Consider the following 11,633-nt stretch of genomic DNA (forward strand, 5'->3'; position numbering starts at 1 on the left):
TACCAGAGATTCTCTAGGTGTCAAGGACAGGAAAAGAAATCAAGCTGTTGTCTTTCTCTTCAGTTCAGTTGTGACCCAGCTGGTGGTTGCAGTGGTGAAGCTATGGAATGAGTTGCAAAGGACCTACCAGCACCTACCAGGCACTGCCTTCTTTTTGTTTCAGAACTCTAAAGGACTATTTGAAACACAGAAAATAAATACATTCATTTACTCTTTTGTGTACAGCCCAAAGTGTTATTTCAGAATCTCTGCTGTGTTGCTTGCTCAGTGATAGCTTTATTGTTCTAGATGTGTGTGATGTTTTACAGAAACCAGGGGTACCAGACTTTGCTTTAGGCAATTGTCACTAAAGTAGCTTTAAAAGCAACTGTCATGGTTTTATGTGGGTTTCTATGAACTTACAACAGCTGTCCAGTTATAAAGCAGCCTACAAAACATCTGTGAGAGGCCCCAGAAGGGGGCAGTTGGTTCCTATATGCCAGAGATGCATAGACAGGAGGAGTTAAATACAGCAGGACAATTAGGGCCCGAGGGAACCTGGGTTTTTCTTTCATAAAGATGTAGTGAACTGTTTATGAGAGGGAATGGTCAGAACCAGATACGGGGCAAACTGCAGCCAGCACCATCTCTGCTTCCTCCCTTGCCCTGCAGGGGATTTCTAAACTTGACTCGCAGCTACTCCTTGCTTCCAGCCATGCTATCTTGCCATTGTATTCAAGAGTCACCAAAGGGCTCAGATCCCATGGTTTCCCTTCTGAATTCCAGCTAAGAGTGGCTGAACAGGGCCTGGGTCCACCAGCCAAATAGTACCTCCAGCCCATGAGAAGTTTTTCTTCCCGTCTTTTCATCAGAAGAACCTTTCTTTTTTGCTATTTACTTCCTTGGTAGAAAATAAGACAATGATGACACAGCCCCTTCTATTTCTGTTGCCAGATTCCTCCTCAAGGCTCCCACCACTGATCTGTGATTCCTGCAGACTGTCAGCATCGTATGTAACATGCATCAAGTGTATCAGCACTTATAACCAAGTGATAACATGTTTAGTCTAAATGCTGATTGTTGGGGAAAATATTTATGTCAAGGATCTAAAGACCAATCAGGGAAAGAAATTACTTACAATGACCTGTGTGTGTCACACTGTGGTGGGAAAAAAAATGCATATTTAGAATAGTAAAACTTATGTAAATTTCTAAAGTACAAAACTGCCTCTGATGGAATACCTACCCCTAACAGTGTTCTGCAGGTATTTTGAATGGCATCTTTTCTAATGTAGTAAGGCACCACCAGACTTTCAACTAATGCAATAAAATACTTTATAAATATCTAATGAGGAGAAATGAAGAAAGAAAATAGATTTTAATCGCGAATACTTTAAATAAAGACAAAATTTTGTTACTGAAATGAATTCCCAAAATTAATATCTGGGGATAAGTGTACGTGGGTCATGTGCTGTGCATTGATACAGCCACACTGGAGAGTTAGAGGACAGAGCCTACTTACAGAGACATGCCAGCAGAGGGTACTCATACTTTGAACATCCCAGCGCTGGGGTGCACTGCAATGCTCTTGAGGGCTGGAGGACAGTAGGGGACCTTCAGGAGTAAGCAAAGTACCAAAGTGAATGAAAAAATGTCCCTAGCTGCTTACCACTCACCTCTCACTAAAGACTTCATAGGAGCAGCTGTGAGCAATGTAGCAAGAAATAGAACATAAATCAAACTTTGAGACTGTTGCTGAAGACAATGATTTATAGGTAGCTTCCAAAAGCTGAGAAGCAGAAGGTCAGAACTATTACGAAAACAGCTAGATGGATGAAACTATCATAAATGTATTTGTCACACCTTTGCAGCTAAAATGTTATACCTAAGGGAATACAACTCTAAATGTAATTAATATAATCAGTATGTACATACTCATACCAATACAGGATTGGAAAATAGCAGAGCAAAAGCATGTTTAACCTCTTCATGCCTTAACTGATACAAAAAAACCCCCACAAATCTCTTTGCTGAAGCAGTGACACCACTACAAAACCTGGGTTTGAGCAGGGCTCATTCTCCCCAAGACCCTACCTTCTACCACATGGGTGGATGAAGAGCTAGGAGTAGGCAGGATATTCAGCAAATAACAACTCCAAAAGGCAGCCATTCCACAGGGAAAAGGGAAATTAAGCTCTGCAATTTTTTTTGTTATAAAGGCAGCTTGAGAGCAGAGAGCAATAGGAGAAGTTTATGTTTCAACTATCACATATTCTATGTCTTTAAGATGACCTTGGACTTTAGGTGCCATATTTAGAGTAACCTCATCTTAATTTGTTGTAGTCTGACTGCACATTGTAAGAGCTCACAGGCTCTTCTAATTTAGCTTGGTGTCATATAAGGACAGGTATCTAACCTGCGCCTTAACTTACTGCCCAGACTGATTTGCAATGTTGTTTTAGGCAGAGAACACACCTGTTGCAGAGGTACTGCTGTATTGAACAACTGGCAAAATCTAATTTAAGAGTAGCAGAACTGGAAAGTAGTAGCACTGGAAAGAAGAGCAGGGAAGTATGTTAGTACCAGCATTTTGGTTTGTGCATGCACCAATAAGCATAATTAATACAGCTGTCCCTTTTTTGATCTTATTATTACCTTATTTAAACCACAGTACTACTTGGATTCCTCCTCCCCACCTTTGTTTCTGCTTTGGATTGCTTTATGCGAAGTTACATAGAAGCAACATCTAGATACCAATAACTCCTAGAAAAAAGGAGTTTCCTTATGATGTATTTAAGAGGTAGCCTTTTAAGAACTGAAATGTCATAACCAGTACTTAATAATACAAAATTACTGAATACCAAGTTGCTTTTTACCCCATTTTGAGCCCTAAGCACCAAGTTAACTGCTACTGTAACATCACTACTGCAACTTAGAGTCATATCAGAGATAAATATAGCATGCCTCAGTTTGACTTGGGGCCTTATCTGGCAAACCCTTCAAAAACTTCCACACAGAAGCCTTCCTCTCCCCAGCATCAAATGAAAGGATTTGGGAAGTTGTCTTTTTTGTAGAAAACAAGCCAGCTGCTGGACCATGTTTCACAATTATCAGAAGTATAAAGAAATGTACAAGCTGATGTAAGTAAAAATAAGAGCAGCCCCTTGAGTTCTATTAAACACAGACTTGCTTTGTAGTGCTGTAGTGACTAAACTTCTGCATGCCTCAGTTTCTAAATCTGTACTGTGAGTTGTAAAGTGGGAGACTACCAGGAGGCAAATCTGCAAATTAATATCTGCAAACTGCTTTTTGATGATTAGGTAAAAAGAAATTAAGAAAGGCTGAGTGTTATGAGTAAAGAAGGTGAGCTTGCAAGTGGACTCAGCAGAGGGGAACTGCCATGGAAGATGAAGAATGTGGTTAGACCAGAAATCAAAAGATGCCATGCAAGCTGCAAAACTGAGAGAAAAGCATCTTCAACCACAGGAGGGGACTGCTGCATCCATGACGTGGAGCAGCCAGCTCAAAATACTGTTTCTGGTAATTCATGTTTTGAGATATATTTCAGTCCTACAGTTGAAGAAATTCTTCTTAACTAGCTAAACCCTAATGTACAGATAAATAATTTACATAGAATGGGGTTTGAGTTGGAAAGGACCATAAGATCATCCCGTTCCAACCCCCTGCCACAGGCAGGGACACCTACCACTAGAGCAGGTTGCTCAAAGCCCCCTCCAACCTGGCCTTGAACACTGCCAGGGATGGGGCAGCCACAGCTTCTCCGGGCACGCTGTGCCAGTGCCTCAGCACCCTCACAGGGAAGGTTTTCTTCCTTATTGCAAACCTAAATCTCCCCTGTTTAAATTAGCCCTTGTCCTATCACTACAGTCCCTGATGAAGAGTCCCTCGCTCAAGCAGGGATGCAGCATTTATGGTTTGATTGGTTTGGTTTTAATACAAAGATCATTACTCTGACCATTGAATCTTCTGGGAAAAAAAAGTAGAAAGAATAGTTCTAGATGCGAGTGCTGATTTCTGGTCATGACAGTTGAATAGATTTAATATCAATTTCCTTTATGTCAGAAAACACACTAGGGTATATATGAGATTATATTCTCAGAGCAGGTGGTTCTTAAATACATCTTTTCTGAGAAGGACCAACAGTGCAGCTATTGCATTTCTTCCAAATTCAGAGCAGGGCTTCCTATTTCAACCAAAAGAAAATATTAAAATGGCTATGACCAAAAGATCCATTTTAATTAGAGTGCAAGATATGTACTTAAATGAATATTATATGATAGGCCTGTGTTCCATTTCACCTGATGTCTCCTGAGTTTTATTAAAAATATTATTAAAGATACTTCTTGAATACAAGCAGCAAGTTTTGTCTGTCTGTATGCACTAACAAATCTAATTCAGAAGAGAAGGACTGGTATCATCCACTGGCATGGAGTAGCTTCATATCAAAGTCAGATTCTTTCACTTTCCTGGTAAAATTATTTCTGCTTCTTTCAGTATTCTGAAGCTCATGCAAGTATGGATGCCTGAGCTGGAGGGAGTCATGCCTTACCCACAACTCCTTTACTATGTTCACACTCCAGAGTCTTAGCAACTTAAGCCAATTTTTTACAGTTTAAACCCCCTTAGTAATGCTTTTGCTAATGTTCTGTGGAAGACATGTGTTCTCTTATGTTAACTCCCCACTGGAATGTGTTTAACAAGGTCCTTCTTCCTAAGTCATGCATAGCTTAAATTCAAGGCAGGCTGCTAAAACTGGTCAGAACAGTCTCTCAGGGCTGCTTACATTGTTTGACAAGACCAGCCTATAAATACAGGTAAATATTTTTGTGTAGAGAAACACAAAAAGGTTGGGGTTCATAGACAATGTGACTTGAGTGTTCAGGAAGAGAATTGGCTGGAAGAGAATTAGTATTGCAATGGTCTGTGTTGAATGGAGGTACCTTTGTTTAACTAGACTTAGCACCATCTCCTGTATCAGAATTCAGCTTAATGGTGAAGCACAACAGAGGACTTTAATTACTGCAAAGAGTCATAGCTATGGTCAAGAAACTCATTTACTGGTCCATTAAAACTCTCCAAAAATCTGAGGCATCTGGTCCAGAATTTAAGGTGACAACTCTTCAGAGTTATATGTGTAACATCTAGAGATGCTACACAAACACGCAGGACTGAATGCCTGTGTCTGCCAAAAACCAGCCTGCTAACAGTTCCAAGTTGAGTCAGAATTCTATTTAAAATTAAAGTATTCCCAGGAAAGATTTATTCTATGTTCATAGCTGTATTATTGTTGTGACACTTTAGATTTCTATTCTAGAGTTTACCTAAAGAAGTAATCTGCAAGTACTGAAATGGGGTGTGCTGACTGTAAGCTGTCCTCACATCTCCAGTGGCATTGCAACATGCAGAAGGAAACAACAAGAGCTGCAGGTCCCCTGGGATAGGTTGCAGAGTTCCTAACTGTCAGCTAAACAAATGTAACCTCATGATTTGGATATGGAGAAGCTTGGTCTAGGAATGTGAGAAATAACTCATACCAGATGCCACAATGGCATTTCCAGAGAAGTCACTTTAATGGTATAGTCACATTTTAAGCAGCTCTATTGCTTATTTCCGTGATCTCTTTCTCAGTGCTGTGGCAGAACGACTTCTTGTGGATTAATTTGTTAATAGGTAATCCCATTTAATGGTTATCTTTGCTGCAAGGCAGTCTTGGCTTCCCACCCGTTCACTTTGGAATGTTTATATTTAGCTATTTACTGGAAACACAGCTCCAGCTGCAGAACACAGCAATTATTTTGGATGGGTCTTTTTTTTCCTCAGGACATGTCTTTTTCTTGGTGTAGACTGAACAATCTTACTAGAAATATGTCAGTTTGCCTGAGGAGAGTTTTGAAGAATAAGTATGTTTAACTAGTATGGGTCCAGATCTGTTGTTAGATCTTGATGAGACTTGCAGCCATCCCATGCTGTTCTTTGTAACCCCTTTGGGTGTATATCACTCTCATTAAAAATTGATTATTGTAAATATCAAAGGTATTCCAGGGCAATTTTAGTAACTAAAAGCTCCAGGGAGAAAAGATTCCAAGGTGTCTCAGTACATTCTGTCTCTCTAACATCCTGATGTTGAGATGCTTCTTCACTGTCTTTTAGGTTGGTGCTCTAATCTATACCATAGATGGACACCGAGTTTCATCTTCCATTCCAGTGGGTTCAGATCAGGCAACAACATAGTAATCCCTATGGAGATATTTTCTCCATATGTATTTCAATGGCTTTGACCCCTGCTGTGCTGAATGGCTTGCAGCAAGCTGTTGGTAGAGAACTTATGAATGTAACCTGCCAGTTTTTATGATCTTTATGAGGCTTATGATCTTCAGTTTTCTTCTTTAACATACTTTGCTCAGCTATCACAGTACATTGTCCCACTGATGATGGCTAGTTTGCCACCTAGGACTTGATGCAGTATTTTTTTCAATCTAGGTGTAGGTTGCATGTGTATAGCTGGATGAAATACAACTAAATGTAGATGCTTTGAAAGATATTGCTCTTGGAAAATACTTGAAAGATGTTGTGGTGGCATAAACAAAAATGATTGCTGGTTTAATTTTCCAAATGTAGATGTCTTCCTAGCAAAGAACATTGTACGGCCAAGCAGAATACAAAGAGCCTCTGCCCTAGAAGCAACCTTGCTGAAGCAGGCAGAGCACATCCCAAGACTGGAAGGCAACTGGCCCTGTAGTTTTTCAAAGAGTGCCCACTAGCTAACAATTCAACATGAAAGTTGGTTAAAATCCCCAAGCTTGTATCTACTGAGTATTTTACACTTATGCTGGAGAAATAAAAGTGCTCTGTCTGTAACCTTGAAAATGAACAAAACCTGAATGTACTCCAGAAATAGCACACTATGCTCTATAGTCCATAACCCAGACATACTCATTGCTGCTGCTACTAAACCCTTGTGACAGGGAGTTTATGTACACTAAGAGTAGTGCTGCAGACTTCCTGTGACTCCTGCTTCTCCAGGAAGACCATAGTAAGCTGTTGCAGTCTCACTTGGGACATTAAGGGGAAGAGTTTCCTGTTAGGGACAGGATAATACCCCCTGACATACACAGCGTTTTCCTCTCACCCAAGTGTCCAAGAAGCACAGTTCATAAACACAGACAGCAGAAAGTCAACATTTGCTTTTCAAAAATTAACAGAACAAAAGTAGCTACAGGTCGAATTCTAAATCCTGCAGAAAGACATTATCTAGTTAAAACTCTGTATCAGAGAGCAGCAGTACCTTCCAGGCACAAAATTATACAGATAATGTTCCTGAATTGGATCAAGTCTACTTATTATCTGTTATCAGTCTTAACTAAGAGAACAGTGTTGCAATTAGGTTCTATCAAGTAAATTGAACATCAGACTTGCTTTATAAAGATGATTGCTAGAAATTTGATGGTACCTTATCTCCTTTCTTCAAAAAGTTAACGTGGGAGGGGAGTCAAGGCATTTGGGCTGAGCATCACAAAGATCAAATTCAACCCTGTAAAATAATAATGGAAAATTCAGTGGGACCTAAAATTGGCCTGATGAAATGTTATTTTATCTCTTGCTGCAATATCTTTCCTGGTAGGTGTTGTGTTTCTGAAGCCACATTTAAAATCCTGCAACGGAAGCACTGTGATAAAAAGAAATCTGTTTTGGTTACAAAGCAGCTGCAACATTTCAACAGCATCGCTTAAAAGTTATGAAATAGCCACTGATACTATTTGAAACAGCAAATCAGGGAAGCGATTTGCTTCATGTACCTTAATTTCTTTTCCTCATTTTATCATATCTGCTCCAGTGCAAAAAGCCAGATGGGTTATTCCCCTCCTAAGAAAAGCCAGATGCACTCTTTATATCTGCCAACACAAGCTTTGCCATAAGCAGAAAATAAATGTGTTTACTTCTAATGAAAACATTCAACAGATCCACCAAATAAAGTACTCCAACACCATTAATAACTGACCACTGTTAATAAAACACACCGGGGAAAGATAATATAAAATAATTCTAAGCTATTAATAACATGCACAAGATTCTTGTCTGATATTTCTTAATATTCTGTTTTCATTTATAAATGTCAAACACTGGGACTCTGACTACTTCCTATATATATACAGCTTGAACCCATATGTAGCAATAATTTACAGCAAGCATATCCAAATACTGCAAAAAGAACAAATGTGCTGCAGAACCTGGCAGGATGAATCCAAACCATGTGCTTAGGACCTTGGATTTTCCATAATCCACTGTGCCTCCATGGACGCAAAAGTCCATTGCTCTGCTTTCCACAAAAGGGAGATTCCAGGCCATTTAATCATGAATTCCTGGGATGACTCTCTCTCCGTGTTTGTGGGATTTGTTTTTTAATTGTGTTTACATTCTTGTGTGTGGGTTGGGAATTTAGGTTTGTTTGTGATGAAACATCAAAGTTGAGTCCCAAATTAATACTGTGTGCTCGTGTATTCTTTGCACCTTCCCACAAGAGGACAATAGAAACACACATGGTGACCAACCTTTATGCAACATTAATGGGATTCAACTAACCTGTAAACCTTTGTGGGATGTGATTTTTGTTTAAACCATTCAATTTTGCTATTGTTATTTTCCCCATTGATTTCCTATTTTCTTTTTCAGATTTCACCAAAAAAGCTTTCTAAATCTTCATGTGAAAAAACACCCTCAATGATTCTGTGAACATGAAAGCAGGTTTAATTGATATATCTCATTCTGTTTGTCAGAAAGTGGCATTTTAATCCTGACACATGCATTGCACAGGTATGTGACCCATAATCTTTCCCCACATAGCATCACAGCGGTGACTGTACAAATTACACCATCACACATGGGGAATTATCAGCAGCTAGAGCAGAGAAAAGCTCAAATTGAGGTTGCTGTATTTTTTCATAGAGTCTTCTCAGTTACCAAAAATTACACAAGTAATTTAGAACTAATAGAAGATAAGAAGTCCTCAAGTTCTGCAGAGCTTTGGTGTTTCAAAATCAATAGAGTGAAGACCAGATTGTGGGGGTTGTAAGAGGTGCCAGTGAGCAGCTGAGCAGAGTGAGATTCTCAGCACAATGTTAACCAAAGTTATAATTTGAGTGTTAACAGAGAAACTGTTTCTCTTCCAAATACCAGGATGTTTTTCAGGCAAAATGTTTACATCTGAAGCAGCATAAGCTGCCATTCAGATTTACACAATGCATTAACTCTAGCACCACAATCCAGTGGAGCAATCAGTTTATGCTTTCAGGCTGAATGTTCAGCTGTGGTTTGGGATCCTTCTTCACCAGGATCAGCTTCATATTTAGCCACTTTGCTCTTTTAACTGCTTGCTTCTGTACTAGTAGGGAAGAATATAATCCACACATAACCTCTGAATTACAAACTAGATCAGGGAACCCATCCATCTGTCTTAAAAAATGTATGCATTATTTTAAATATGGTCATGTATTTTAAATAAAATATGTCTATAGAGATTTTCACCTGGTTTATTTTTTCAGATGGCTCAGCATGCTGACCTGGTTCACAGTCCAGCCACACAAATTGCTGCAGACACAGCTAAGGGTTGGTGTGCTGTGTTGCAAGCTCAGGAACAAGGAGCAGGTAGGTAGGAACCAGTAATACAGCAAAAGCTTCATATCACCAAGCCACAGCCTTATTTACAATGTGGCTGCTTTTGCCTGGACTAGGATAGAAATTAATTTCAGTTCCTTACATTTGTGTTAGCTCTGCAAAAGAGACCTGTATCCTCCATGAGTCCATTTAGTAACCATGACTCAGTGGGATTCCTTTATTGCAAAGCCAAACCAAAATTCCAGCACACTTATACAATAAACTTTCACCATATCTTAATTATATATGGGCACACTGTCCACTCAGAAAACAGGTCATCGTGCATGATAAAAATCTCCAGCGAGTGCTAACTAGACAGAATTCCTAATTTTAATGATTAGCATCCATTTGAAATTTCCCTGGGGTTTGTCTTCCTAATACCCCAAGTTCACCCACACATTTCCTGTCCTCACCAACTGAGCTGCAGGCTGCACGAAAGAGAGAGACTGGTTCTATGCTAAGGTTTAAACCTCTCCCTCAAGAGTGCTCCAGTTCCACAGAGCTTAGCTTAAGCCTTTGCTTGTAAGTTCTGGCTTAATGAGTACAGGCTCTGGAGTGAGGTTGGCTGACAGCACAGGTACTGCCTGATGTCTCTGCACCAAGATCTAGTGCTTGTGTCTGAGTTGGCAGCTCATTTCCAGCCATCACATAGCTCCAGCCTGTCACTGGTTGGACTTGATGATAGAATCATAGAATAGTTAGGGTTGGAAAGGACCTTAAGATCATCTAGGTCCAACCCCCCTGCCTTGGGCAGGGACACCTCATACTAAACTGTGTCACCCAAAGCTGATGCAAAGCTGATGGCTGTGCTTGTGGTGAGGGAAGAGGCAGAGAGAGTGAGCAAGTACCTGTGAAAACAAGCACAAGAGCACATTGCTGAGGCACATGGGGAAGCTCTTCTTGTATCTACAGTGAAGAGTGATCCGAGGCTCAGCACCCAACCACAAAACTGCATTCAGCATTGCTGCAGAGCATGCAGCTTTCCAAACACTTCATGCTGTGGTCACACTCAGGGTGTGCTTCTCTTCAAGGTCTTTTCCAACCTAGCTGATCCTATGTTTCTATGACTGTTCTTCCTTCCCCAAACACGAGCTTAATTGTACAGACTGAGACCAGTCAAACACTTTATTGCTAAAGTATTCTCTAGTTCAGAGGGGTCTGAGGATGTGATGCCATCCACCCTTCCAACCACCTCAGCCATGGTGCTTCACAGGTAATCCTATCAAAGAAGTATGGGACACGTCCAAATGATCAAGTATCAGGTGTGTGCTAGTTCCACCTGCACTGCATATTACCTACGTTAATGTACAAAGGTTTCCTTCCTAACGAATCCTTCTCTAAAACGATGGTTTAATGTTCTTTTTCTTCTTTACTGGCAGAAATGTCCTCTTCTTTACTACTTCATGACTCCCTTGACTGCAGTAAGAGTACTTAGGGAGGTTGGACTAGATGACCTTTGAAGGTCCCTTCCAACCCCAACTATCCTATGACTCTACTTCCCAGGCTGGATGATGAACCAGAGAAGGGAATTATAATGCAGAAAGTACTGTTGTTGGGGTTTGTTTTTTTTTTGTTGGCAGTTGTCACTGCATGTACCCAAATGTGATGTGACACAAAGAAAGGCATGATACGTGTCATGATTTGACAGTCTGCTGGTTTGAAGCATGAGTGTTACAGAGAGCTGCCTGAATAGGAGCACTGGAAGCTGGACCTATTTACAGCTCACAGTAACAGCACACAAGTTAGCACCTGGCTGCCTCCAGTGCTATCCCTTCTCTGGCTCTTACCAGGCACAAAGCAGTGTGAAGTGGCCCATTGCCACACAGCACCAGGGCACGGCATGACTAATGGGCTCCCCAGTTCCCTACCCTTTTACAATTTGCCAACAAATTCAGTACAAGCACAAGCTGAATACTTCCAAACTGTTGCTATTTCTGTTTATCGCGTGGAAGAGCGGCCAGAATGTAAATGTGAAATGTAATT

The 11,633-nt window shown here is 40.4% G+C and overlaps 1 long non-coding RNA gene across 1 annotated transcript in view; it reads right to left on the bottom strand.

Annotated features, from left to right (window-relative positions):
* The window catches only part of LOC130594679 (uncharacterized), a 43,498-nt gene extending 35,968 nt beyond the window's left edge, over positions 1-7,530 (bottom strand). Inside the window, exons 1-2 of the long non-coding RNA XR_008971143.1 lie at positions 7,450-7,530; positions 2,454-2,529 (exon numbers count right to left, since the gene is read on the bottom strand). This is a non-coding gene — a long non-coding RNA (uncharacterized LOC130594679). The remainder of the gene's footprint in view (positions 1-2,453; positions 2,530-7,449) is intronic.
* Between the last annotated feature and the right edge of the window lie 4,103 nt (positions 7,531-11,633).

This window comes from Pezoporus wallicus, unplaced genomic scaffold (genome assembly GCF_028554395.1).
Source record: "Pezoporus wallicus isolate ANWC-B61680 ecotype Strahan unplaced genomic scaffold, APGP_CSIRO_Pwel_v1 contig_8803, whole genome shotgun sequence".
NCBI classification, from domain to species: Eukaryota; Metazoa; Chordata; class Aves; order Psittaciformes; family Psittacidae; genus Pezoporus; species Pezoporus wallicus.